At 50.9% G+C, this 12,406-nt stretch overlaps 1 protein-coding gene across 2 annotated transcripts in view; it reads left to right on the forward strand.

Moving 5' to 3' along the window:
• The first annotated feature begins 1,744 nt into the window (after positions 1–1,744).
• The window catches only part of GHR (growth hormone receptor), a 511,317-nt gene continuing 500,655 nt past the window's right edge, over positions 1,745–12,406 (forward strand). The window contains exon 1 of one of the 2 annotated variants that reach the window (XM_075326446.1): positions 1,745–1,981. The gene's annotated coding sequence lies outside the window, so the exon portion shown is untranslated. Of the gene's footprint in view, positions 1,982–2,037; positions 2,183–12,406 lie in introns of those variants that run through there. The other variant, XM_075326451.1, reaches the window with a different exon arrangement.

The following is a 12,406-nucleotide window of genomic DNA, read 5'->3' on the forward strand; positions in this document are numbered from 1 at the left end:
GGTGAAGGTCTCACCGGTGACCACAAATCCCCTGAGTGATTTAAGTGATCTGCGCTATCAGCGGTGCCGTCACTGAGGTTACCCGCGGTCACAGCAGAAGTCCTCCCGCTGAGATCTGTGGCCACGGGTAACCTGAGTGACATCATCGCTGATAGCGCGACTCACTTCAGTTGCTGCGGGGAGCTCACAGAGAGCGGTCGTGGTCTGTGACCGCTCTCTGTCAGATTCTGATGTAGCAGAGCTGAAAGCATCGTGGTACCTCGTGTGGATTACGTAGGACCTGGAGGGGTATTTGGGGGTTTAATAAAGTGGTGAAAGAGGGTGGGTTTTTTTTCATTTATTTCAAATAGAGGATTTTTTGGTGTATGTCTTTACTTTCTTTATCTTATAGGTTAATCATGGAAGGTATCTCGGGGAGACGCCTGCCATGATTAACCTAGGACTTAGTGGCAGCTATGGGCTTCTGCCATTAACTCCTTATTACCTCAATTGCCACCACACTAGGGCAAATTGGGATGAGCCGGGGTCCCGGGACTGTCGCATCTAATGGATGCGGCAATTCCGGGTGGCTGCTGGCTGATATTGTTTGGGTGGGGGGCTCCCCATAATGTGGGGCTCCCCATCCTGACAATACAAGCCTCCTGCCGTATGGCATTACCCTGGCTGGTATGAAAATTGAGGGAGGACCGCACGCCGTTTTTTTAAATTATTTATTTATTTAATTTACTGCAAGATATAGACCCGCCCACCGGCAGCTGTGATTGGTTGCAGAGAGACAGCTGTCACTCAATGTGGGGGCGTGTCTGACTGCAACCAATCATAGGCGCCGGTGGGCGGGGGAAGCAGTGAATACTAGATGGAATAATGAGCGGCCGGCTTTTTCAAAAGAGGAAGCAGTGTGACAGCCGTGCAGCTCCGTGCCGGGGATCAGTGAGTATGACAGAGGGGGGAGAGGGATAGACCGACAGAGCGAGAGAGACAGAGAGACCGACAGACAGAGATAGAGATTGACCGACATTGACAGACCTCACTCATTTCCAGTGTTTTCTGCAACATGCGATAAATGTATTTAGAAAAACGCATGTCACTAGGATGGTGTGTGTGCCGTCCGTGTGACATAGTTTTTTTTTCACGCACCCATAGACTTGCATTGAAGAGACTCGCACGTGAAACTCTACAAAACGCAGCATGCTCCGATTTTTTTTCTCAGTCCGATTTGGATCAGATGGGAGCTGCCTCATTGATTAACATTGGTCCGAGTGCAATGCGAGAATTTCTCGCATTGCACTCGTGCGAGTTAATCGCAAGTGTGACTCCAGCCTTATACTCTGACTCTTGTCTTTGGTTATTATTATTTATTATTATAGCGCCATTTATTCCATGGCGCTTTACAAGTGAAAGAGGGTATACGTACAACAATCATTAACAGTACAAAACAGACTGGTATAGGAGGAGAGAGGACCCTATACTTTAGATGTAAATTGTCTGTTCTATTCTGTATGTGACCATACACAGCATATATTGATATACTTGTGTAATCATTTGTTTCTATTTAGTAAACAGAAAATAAAAAGTACAAAGTCATCTGCTCATGTCTATTGGTAATACCTAATTTATTGCATTGTGTGGATTGTGCGCCTGTATTGCAGGGTGTAGTACCCAATGCTTTCCTCTAGAGGGAGCCTTGAATTTCCTTGCAAAGTGACACGCACCAGGCTCCAGCTTCCCCACTAGTGCAGGGCAGCAGCCAGCGCTGGCAAGAGCAGATCCTGCAGCCTAGCCTGATCCTGCGAGCCCCATGACTAAAGTGACCTGGATCTGATCTGTGCCATTGCCAGCCCCAGCCTGAGCGTGCAGAGGAGCCCAGCTGCAGGGAGACGTCCCATCTGACAGCTGACACCAGGGGGAGAGGAGCTTGTTGATCAGAGCACAGCTGCCCTGCAATGGACTGATCACTACTGCAACCAGCTCCTGCTATATGGTATGTTGTCTTAGGGGCATGATGGGGTCAGGAAGGTTTGCCATAGGGGCATCCTGCTAGGGTGGCACTGCTGTGCGCTGCCAGGATGTTATGGGGAGTGTAGGGGGCTGCACTGTGTCTGGGATTTACAGTACCCTATGATATTAATCCTGGCTCTGGATCTCATCCTGCAAAACTTTCTTTCTGCCATCAGGAGAACTGGTAAGTGCATGCAGAATCCGTGCCCAAAGTCTCCAAGTGCTGCAAAACTTTTCTCCATGCTATGTGACCAGTTACAATGTATCTGTATGTGTTCTATTCAATATTTATCAAACAAGAATCAAATGTTTATTCACTTTTAGTGTCTGTAATCATGTCTATAGCACCAACATATTCTGCAGCGCAGTACACAGAACGCACTCACCCATATACAGTCTCCATAGGTTTATACCGGAGCCAATTTCATTGGAATTCCGTTATCCAATCAGTATGATGTACGAATGTGGGAGGCAACGGAGAACCCCGGGGAAATCATGGGAAAACAAGGGGAGAAGAGAAATCCGGATTGTTCCTATATTGTAAATTTTGGTGATATCCTATGCGTTTGATGGTTCATTGTTTGGTCAAATTTATACGCCATTTACGTATCTCAAAAAAGTATAAATACACATATAATTTATATATAGAGTGTGTGTGTGTGTGTCGCTGGTTTTTTTTCTCATTTATTGAACTAAACATCAGTTTTATACTGGATTATAAGAGAAAATGAAAATGTGATTTTTTTTTTTTTAATTTTTTTTATTACTATTTTTATTGCCAGTAAAACACTAAATAGAAAAAAAAAAGAATGTTCTATGTATATTTCATCACTTGCCCTATCATAGCAGATTGTGAATATGACTGTGTGCACTATTGGTTGCAGCACCACGATATATAGTCTGTGTGTACAAGCTGTGGCAATACTGTATTGCTTTTCCGATAGTCAGTGTTAGTACTTGGTTTAGTAGTAAAATTAAAGGAAATCTGTCAGTAGGATCAGCACTCCCAAGCCATCTATATGGGCATGTAGATCGTAGGAAGCTGAATTAATTGACACCTTGATATCTGTGATCCGATGTCTTATTCCGGAGAAATCCACTTTTTTCTTATATGTAAATGAGCTATGGGCCGGACCCTCTTCCCTGAGAATTTGCCTCCAGAGCCTATTATAAATGAAAGGAGGCGTTATCAGTGTGAGACATGTAATGACTGACAGTCCGCTCTCCTGATCTACATGTCTCACACTGGTAACACCACCTTTCATTTATAATAATCCACAGAGGAATATTCTTGGGGAGATCAGTGTCCAGCCCATGGATCTGAACAGCTCATTCACATATTAAAGGGAACCTGTCAGGTCCTCTCTGCCCTCCAACCCAGCAGCATTGATACCTGTATGCCGATATTCCCTCCCTAAGGCTAGTTTCACACATCTGGTTTGCGGGATTCGGCGCACGCCAGTACAGTGCATACAATACAATGGCAGCACGACACATGCTGTCATGTGACCGGAGCATGTGATCCAGAAATTGCGGCACTGCCATTGTAATGTATACACTGTACTGGCGTGTGCCGAATCCGGCAAACCGGCGAAAAGCCGGATGTGTGAAACCGGCCTAATCAGCTCTGTATAACGCTATTCACTAATTTGAAAAATGACTTATACACCTCGCTGTTCCTATGCTAAATAGAGCCTTGACTAGTCGATCAGGCATTGTTTTCTCATATTAGTCGGCCATTTTTCCATTCTATCGCGCCCCTGTGGGTGTGATAACATGATTTCCACAAACCTGCGTCACCACCTGGAGATCTTGCGCATGCGCTTGGCTCATTTTGGCAGTTATCAGTGCACCGCAAAAGCAGGGTGGACGCTTCCCGAGTTCATTAGGTGCACTGCGCATGACCGGAAGTTCAGAAGACGGCTCACGTACACGTCTTCTGAACGTCCGGTCATGTGCCGATAGCCTAATGAAGCCAGGAAGTGTCCATCCTGCTTCTGAGGCGCACTGAAGCAGCCGAAATGAGACACGAGCATGCACAAGATTTTCAGGAGATGGCGGTGATCCCGGCTCGTGGAAATCATGTCATCATCACTTCCACAGGGGCGCGATATCAAGGAAAAAAGACCGACTAGTCTGGGAAAACAACGCCTCATGGACTAGTCAAGGTTTTAATTAGCATGAGGAAAGCAAGATTTAGAAGTCCTTTTTTTTTTTATTTTAAAGATTCATATTAGTGAATAGTGTTATATAGAGCTGGTTAGGGAGGGAATTTGTCATACAAGTATCAATACTGCTGGGTTGGAGGCAATAGCGGACCGGACGGGATCCCTTTAAGAAAAACGTAGATTCGTCTGGAATAAGACATTGGATTGTGGATATCAAAGGATCATTTTATTCAGCTTCCTATGACCTACTGTCACGGGTGTGTCGGTCATATGGTTTCTGGCAATGGAACGTCAGTGTTTGGCTGCGCAAAATGCTTCCCGACTTTTTGGACCCAGCAGACCTATCCTTCCACTTAGCGGCTGATCATCAGTACTCTCATAGTACTTAAATACTCTCCTCTTCCCTGGACTGGTGCTGGTGATATTATTCAGTTCATTCTAGCTCTGGTTGCAAGCAGGTGGCTTGTACTCACCTGTGATATCATTGCTCAACTCCTGCCTGTGTCATGTGTGGATAAGTAGTTCATGCGTTTTCCCCCTGTGTGTCTCCCTTGTGTCTTCCTTAAGTGTTTAGTGGGGTTGACAAAGAGCTCATCCCGCCCGTTACCTATTTAGGATCCAGCACTAGGGATACCTAAGGTCAGGTATCCAGTTCAGCGCATAGGTGTGGAACCTATCTAGGGTGGTGAGGGACCCCAGGGACCAGAGGTAGGTTTGTTCTGGGGTCACCATCTCTCCCCTTTTCTTACTTTTTGCCGCTCGCTTGGTACTTCCCCGTACCTAGCATGATACCTACATGCACATATAGACAACTTAAAAGAGTTGATCCTACTAACAGATTCCTTTTTAAATACTGTTAATTTTTTGAACCATGTAATATATGGAAATGTTGGATGAGCTGGTGAGCAGTTTGCGGTCTTTGAAATTGCTTAATGGGGTTATGTCGCGGGCGGGGAGGAGGGTGTCAGCACACCGCGCTCACCCCTTCTGCTCGGGTCCGGCAGTTGCTCCTGGTGGCTCGAGCCGTGGGCCGGATCTCGGGGTGTCTCGAGCGACACTCCTCGCCCGTGAGTGAAAAGGGGGTGTTTGTTGGGGTTATAGTTCGTGACGCCACCCACGGTTGTGGTGATTGCACCACCGCTGCTCGGTGTGGGGGTCCCGGGGATGGTGATGGGAGCAGCCAGGTGTTGTGTTGCCCCTCCGTGGGTAGGGGTCGGTGATCCCGGGGCCCGGTGGAGAGATGTAAAGTGCAGGGCCTGGAGGGCGCAGGGACGCGGGGGCAGCGCTGTGCCTTGCGGCACTAAGGTACTCACTCAGCCTGACACGGACACAGTTTGTACGGTAAACCAACGGCTGGTAGGACGGTCCCACAGACGGCTGCACCTGCACTCCCGGTAGGTGACGGTGACTTCTCTCTTCCTTGCACCTGTGTGGTCTCGTGGTATCGGTGGATTCCCTCCGGTTACCCGCTCCCCGACTGCAATCTGGGCCGGAGGAGCTCTACACTTTGCCCGCAGGCGCTGGCCCTGGGGAAACTGGTGCCTTGGCGGTGGCGGTGTCTCCCCGTTAATGGTCGGACTGTTGCCGTCAATCGGGACTTTGTTGTTGGGGGATCTGCGTCCCCGTCACTGACGGATTCGGCAAATTGGGCGACTCCTAGCCTTGCCGGGGTCCGAGAGGCCCCTGCCCTGGTGCTGACTGTCCTTCGGAACACTGCTCCAGACCACCGGGCACACAGCCAACGGGGTCCTTCCAGGAACTTCCGAACTGTCCCACTCCGGACAGTCACCGCCGTCGCTGACCTTGCTGTTCTAGCCCTACACAAAGCTGGGCTCTCAGGCTTTTCACACTCTCTGCGCTGTCTCCACTTCTTGCTTTCCTCCTTTTCCACTTTCCTTTCCTTCACTTTCACTTCTGGTTGTTTACTCTAGCCCTTCACTGGACTTCACTCTTCCCCTGCCCGGGGCTATCTACCTCCTTCCACCTCCTCCTCCCTGAGCTTTCTGCCTGGTTTACTTCCTGCCTCCAGAGTTGTGAGCTCCTTGGTGGGCGGAGCCAACCGCCTGGCCCACCCCCTGGTGTGCATCATCAACCTCTGGAGGAAGGCAACAAGGATTTCTGGTTAGCAGATGTGCCTACCTGGAGTGTGGGGTGTGGTGATGCTGTTACTCGTGTCCCCTGGCTTGCCCAGGGCGACACATTCCCCCTTAGCAAAATGCAGACCGTCCGCGGGCTGCCGTCCTACACCGGTTTTATTTTTCTGCAAAGGGGATAACAAGGGTTAATCAAACATATATACATTTCAATAACTCTTCCCAAGACGGGAGGCACATTTACTTAAACGTTTCAACGGTGTACGGTCACGGTTTCCGCTCTCTCCCACCCAAGCAACCTGGCCCTGATGCTGCCCCTAAAACCCAGGCAGCACCCCTTGACCCACAGTCCAGCACAAGTCGCCCGAGCGGGATCTGTCCTTCCCCTCCAGAGGGTGGCCACCGGTTCCTTTGGTGGCTGGGCCCCGGCCTGCTCCGCTCAGGGCCCTCCCTCCAACCTGCCTCTCCGGAGGCGGCATTGCGGAAACGGTAACGGTACCCAACATATTTACAAGCCACTAACGTTTGTGGTTGCCCTGCAGAGTTCACGGGCTTGTCCATGGATAGTTCCCATGCATTTTAAACTTTTAACGGTCCCCACGGGGACAACGGTGCCGGCTCCTGCTGGTTGCTAATCACTGCAGACAATCAGGTAAACTTCGGTAAATCATTTTTCATTTTTCAAAACTTTCAAACAACAAACAACTCAGTGGTGGTCCCAACGGGGGACGGTGCGACGGGCATCCGCTGCCCTACTCCGGTCCTGCTGCTGCTTCCTCCGAGGGAGGGGGTGCAGAGCTCACCTTGCTCTCCGGGCTGCCCTTCAGCTTTACGTCCAGGGCAAACCACCCCCTCTCTCCGCAGTGCCGAGTGTAACGCACCATGTCCCCTGGTATTAGGTTGCGGCCAGGATGCTCCTCGGGCAGATGGGCATGCACATCCCGCCGGGCTACAAACACCTCGGCCTCCAGGCCCGGTTCGTATATGAACCCGTAGCCCCGGCGGATATCGAAGCGCCGCACCTGTCCCTCGTAGAACGGGCCCCGGACACGGAAGGTCGCTTGCCGCAGGTTCTCCTTTTCCCGGATGGCTCGGGCTACCAGCTCGGCTTTTCTTCGCTCCCTCTCTGCGATTTCCAGGCCCAGCTTGGTCGGCTCCCTGTCCCAGTATGGCTCCGGCGCACGGGTCGAGCCCCGCGGGACATCCAGTACGTTACCCACTGTCAGGAAGGTGGGTGGCGTATCCCGCGGTGTCATGGCCTTGGGCGCTGCCTTGCAGCAACAACCCGGCGCCACCTCAGCCGAGGTGTGGGGGATGGGCACAGGGGCTTTCCGCAGTTGGGCCTTCGGCTCGGAGCGGGTCATCGGCTCCGGCTCGGGGAACTGCTCGGGGACTGTCTCTGGCACAATCTTCGGGGCCTTCCATGGCAATGCCTCCGGCTGGCTTCGGGCTCCGGCTACAGGTCGGTCCGCTGGGGCGGACGGGCTGGGTATCGCTACCGGTTGCGGTGGTAGCGGGCCTAGTGGCGGGGTCACGGCCTCCGGGACGGGTGGCGAAGGAGGCAACGGGGGGAGAGGGCTTGGACCGGGTCCCTCAGCCGCAGCGACCGGTCCCTCCGGGACATAGGGGCGTGGGTCACTCACCCTCCCTTCCTCCGCTTCCTCCTCGCGTCTCCGCACGGCTGCCACAACGTCCGCCATGTCGGTCTCCCACTCCTCCATGAGGAGCTGCATCTTGACCTGCAGCCTTAGGTGGAGCTGCGCGGTCCGGACTTCCACCCACGCTGCGGTTCCCGGTGCGGGGGCCACGGTGTTTCGGGACGGCATCCACATGGTATCTCCACTGTTTGGTTCCAGGAACGGTATTCTGGCAAGGTCCTGGCGTCCCTGCTTTTATAGCGGCGACTACATGCCGCCAGCCGCCATCGCGTCCCCCTTAGCTCTTTCCGGCCCCTCCTCTCTCGGGGCGGGGTTTTGGCCTTCGCGCTTCTACTGCTCGAGAAGACGCTCGAGCGGGAACTTTTCGCGCCAAAGATGGCGGCTTCTGAAATTTTTCTGCCGGATGCCTCCGGCGGTAACAAGGCGCACCTCTACCTGACGGCAGAGCGGTAAGATCCTGTTCGTGACGCCAAGTTGTCGCGGGCGGGGAGGAGGGTGTCAGCACACCGCGCTCACCCCTTCTGCTCGGGTCCGGCAGTTGCTCCTGGTGGCTCGAGCCGTGGGCCGGATCCCGGGGTGTCTCGAGCGACACTCCTCGCCCGTGAGTGAAAAGGGGGTGTTTGTTGGGGTTATAGTTCGTGACGCCACCCACGGTTGTGGTGATTGCACCACCGCTGCTCGGTGTGGGGGTCCCGGGGATGGTGATGGGAGCAGCCAGGTGTTGTGTTGCCCCTCCGTGGGTAGGGGTCGGTGATCCCGGGGCCCGGTGGAGAGATGTAAAGTGCAGGGCCTGGAGGGCGCAGGGACGCGGGGGCAGCGCTGTGCCTTGCGGCACTAAGGTACTCACTCAGCCTGACACGGACACAGTTTGTACGGTAAACCAACGGCTGGTAGGACGGTCCCACAGACGGCTGCACCTGCACTCCCGGTAGGTGACGGTGACTTCTCTCTTCCTTGCACCTGTGTGGTCTCGTGGTATCGGTGGATTCCCTCCGGTTACCCGCTCCCCGACTGCAATCTGGGCCAGAGGAGCTCTACACTTTGCCCGCAGGCGCTGGCCCTGGGGAAACTGGTGCCTTGGCGGTGGCGGTGTCTCCCCGTTAATGGTCGGGCTGTTGCCGTCAATCGGGACTTTGTTGTTGGGGGATCTGCGTCCCCGTCACTGACGGATTCGGCAAATTGGGCGACTCCTAGCCTTGCCGGGGTCCGAGAGGCCCCTGCCCTGGTGCTGACTGTCCTTCGGAACACTGCTCCAGACCACCGGGCACACAGCCAACGGGGTCCTTCCAGGAACTTCCGAACTGTCCCACTCCGGACAGTCACCGCCGTCGCTGACCTTGCTGTTCTAGCCCTACACAAAGCTGGGCTCTCAGGCTTTTCACACTCTCTGCGCTGTCTCCACTTCTTGCTTTCCTCCTTTTCCACTTTCCTTTCCTTCACTTTCACTTCTGGTTGTTTACTCTAGCCCTTCACTGGACTTCACTCTTCCCCTGCCCGGGGCTATCTACCTCCTTCCACCTCCTCCTCCCTGAGCTTTCTGCCTGGTTTACTTCCTGCCTCCAGAGTTGTGAGCTCCTTGGTGGGCGGAGCCAACCGCCTGGCCCACCCCCTGGTGTGCATCATCAACCTCTGGAGGAAGGCAACAAGGATTTCTGGTTAGCAGATGTGCCTACCTGGAGTGTGGGGTGTGGTGATGCTGTTACTCGTGTCCCCTGGCTTGCCCAGGGCGACACAGTTATCTTTATAAAGAAAGCAGAGTGACAACCAATAAAACAATTATTAGAGCAGTTGTCGGGATGGTAAATTTGCCTGGTTATGGCTTCCATAGCGCTGTGTAACTAGACAGAGCAGCCATCCTGGAGTCTGGAGAAGATGGATGAGAAGTTCTGTAGTGATGGACCCAGTAGTTGACATGGCTTTGGCCAACTTTATGACTAAGGATGATGAGGGACCCCCTAATAGGGCCACATGGAGGTTGTCCTCAGCTCGTCGCTTTCTCTGGTTGTAGGCTTTTATTACTGTCTGCAGTTTGGTTTTCGGAATAGACGGTTACTGCAGATGTTTCACAATGTGTTGGATAGCGATCTAAATTGTTTTCCTATCAACAGATCAGATGTTACAGCAGAACGCCCCTGTGGAACGGTGTAATGAGTTCTGCCATCAGCGGGGTCCGGTGTCCTATGTGTGGGAGCAGCAGTGATTGACGCTTGGTCAGGGGAACACCATGTGTGTGCTGGAAGGTGCACGCTGTTCTTGGCCGTTACCCTGAGCTGTCCAGACGTCTCCTAACTTCTATCTACCTCCATGATGAGAGCAAAAGTCAAGTGAAATCTTATATGTACAGATGTAGCAGAGCTATGTTTATCGGGCAACTGTTAATATCCAGATATAGATTTACATACTGTGATATAACAGATAAGACATTTTACAGAAAATGTGATTTATGACTGGTTGTGAAATTAGCGAATCCGGAGTGATAAATGCAGCTACAATCTCCTTTGTTTTCCTCATTTTCAGCCACTATCTGTTTTTTAGCTGAATAAAAAATTGTAGCCTGCGCAAGTATTTTTGTTTGTCAGGTGAAAAAAATTATAGATATAAAAAACACCGTCCCCCGAATCCATTTCTTTTTCAATATTGAAGTCAACAGGAAATTAATCGGAACCAATGGTTTCCATTTTTGCTCCGTTTGCAGCCAATCCAATCTTACGTATAAACCAAGAAATCGTGGGGCCCCCATTGCAAAGCTCCAAACTGTCTTCTCTTCGTTCCCCAAAAAATTCATCATTCACCAGTTTAAGTGGGGTCACAATGCATAGGCGCAATTACGTGAGGTTATATATCCCAACTTGACCCCATAGTGACCACAGCAAAGTATGATGCACTGACCTTGCCCCAACACAATGAGTATAATGCCCCAACAGTACATGTAACAGTATAATGCCCCCGCAGTACATGTAACAGTATAATGCCCCACAGTGTAGCCAACACTGTATGATAGCCACCACAGTGTCCCCACGCAATGAGTATAATGCCCTCGCTGTACACGTAACGGTATAATGCCCCCGCAGTACACGTAACTGTATAATGCCCCCGCAGTAGACATAACGGTATAATGCCCCCGCAGTACACGTAACGGTATAATGCCCCCGCAGTAGACATAACGGTATAATGCCCCCGCAGTAGACGTAACGGTATAATGCCCCCGCAGTAGACGTAACGGTATAATGCCCCCGCAGTAGACGTAACGGTATAATGCCCCCGCAGTAGACGTAACGTTATAATGCCCCCGCAGTAGACGTAACGTTATAATGCCCCCGCAGTAGACGTAACGTTATAATGCCCCCGCAGTAGACGTAACGGTATAATGCCCCCGCAGTAGACGTAACGGTATAATGCCCCCGCAGTAGACGTAACGGTATAATGCCCCCGCAGTAGACGTAACGGTATAATGCCCCCGCAGTAGACGTAACGGTATAATGCCCCCGCAGTAGACGTAACGGTATAATGCCCCCGCAGTAGACGTAACGGTATAACGGCCCCAAAACCGGATGTGTAAAAGCAGCTTTTGAGAACTGAAGACTTCCAGTTCGACCATTATATTCAATTGTATGATAAAACCAAAACACCATTAGGGATGGTGGTACAGTACTACATCAATTAAACCATGGGCCCCAATGGCGGCCACTTGGTCTGCAGAAAATATAAAGTAATTTATTTCAGTGGTTTTATGTGTACAATAGTTGTATTGATGTAGCAGAGCTCAGTTGTCATTTGACTTTTTGCATCCTCATACTAGGTAAGAAGTATTTAAAGGAGAGGGTTCATTCATTGTGATTTAATACCAAGGAGACTATAGAGAGACAGTGGTAGAGAACACTGTATGTGATCATAATTCAGACTCCTATTTACAAAGTGTGCTGCCATACTGTGACTATACTACTAGTGCTATAATGCTGTACGGAGAATACCTGTATAATGCAGTATGTTTGCTCATGGATAACATACAGTAGTAGTATGTGGAGACGCAGCAGACTATGGGTCCAGTAATAAAGGATCAATAATACATCTGTCTCCATGAAACCTAAGATGTGATATATCATTATTACATGGCACGATCCTCCTATGGGAGTAATAATGGAGGGTATTTTTAGCTGACACCAAGTTTGTAAGGGGTCCTCCACCTTCCTGCATATAGTTGACTTGTATTCCACAAGATACAGAAATGTAATGGATTGTTGCACCATGTTCTACCAAGGTATGTTATGCCAGATGTTCCTGTAAAAGTACTGAAAAGGCTGCGTTATGCATTGACCCTTTAAGAAATCAGCTCATGTATTTTATGTTGTTACATGTAAGAAATATTTCATGTAGTTTGTACTGCTGTGTGAATAGTGGGCATAGAGGCCGGCCAAGGACACCATCACATGTGTATGTAAAAGCGCACCAATCACCAGGATTTTTCTATATAACCTAAAGCCAGTGCTAT

The sequence above is a fragment of the Anomaloglossus baeobatrachus genome, chromosome 1 (genome assembly GCF_048569485.1).
Source record: "Anomaloglossus baeobatrachus isolate aAnoBae1 chromosome 1, aAnoBae1.hap1, whole genome shotgun sequence".
NCBI lineage: Eukaryota > Metazoa > Chordata > Amphibia > Anura > Aromobatidae > Anomaloglossus > Anomaloglossus baeobatrachus.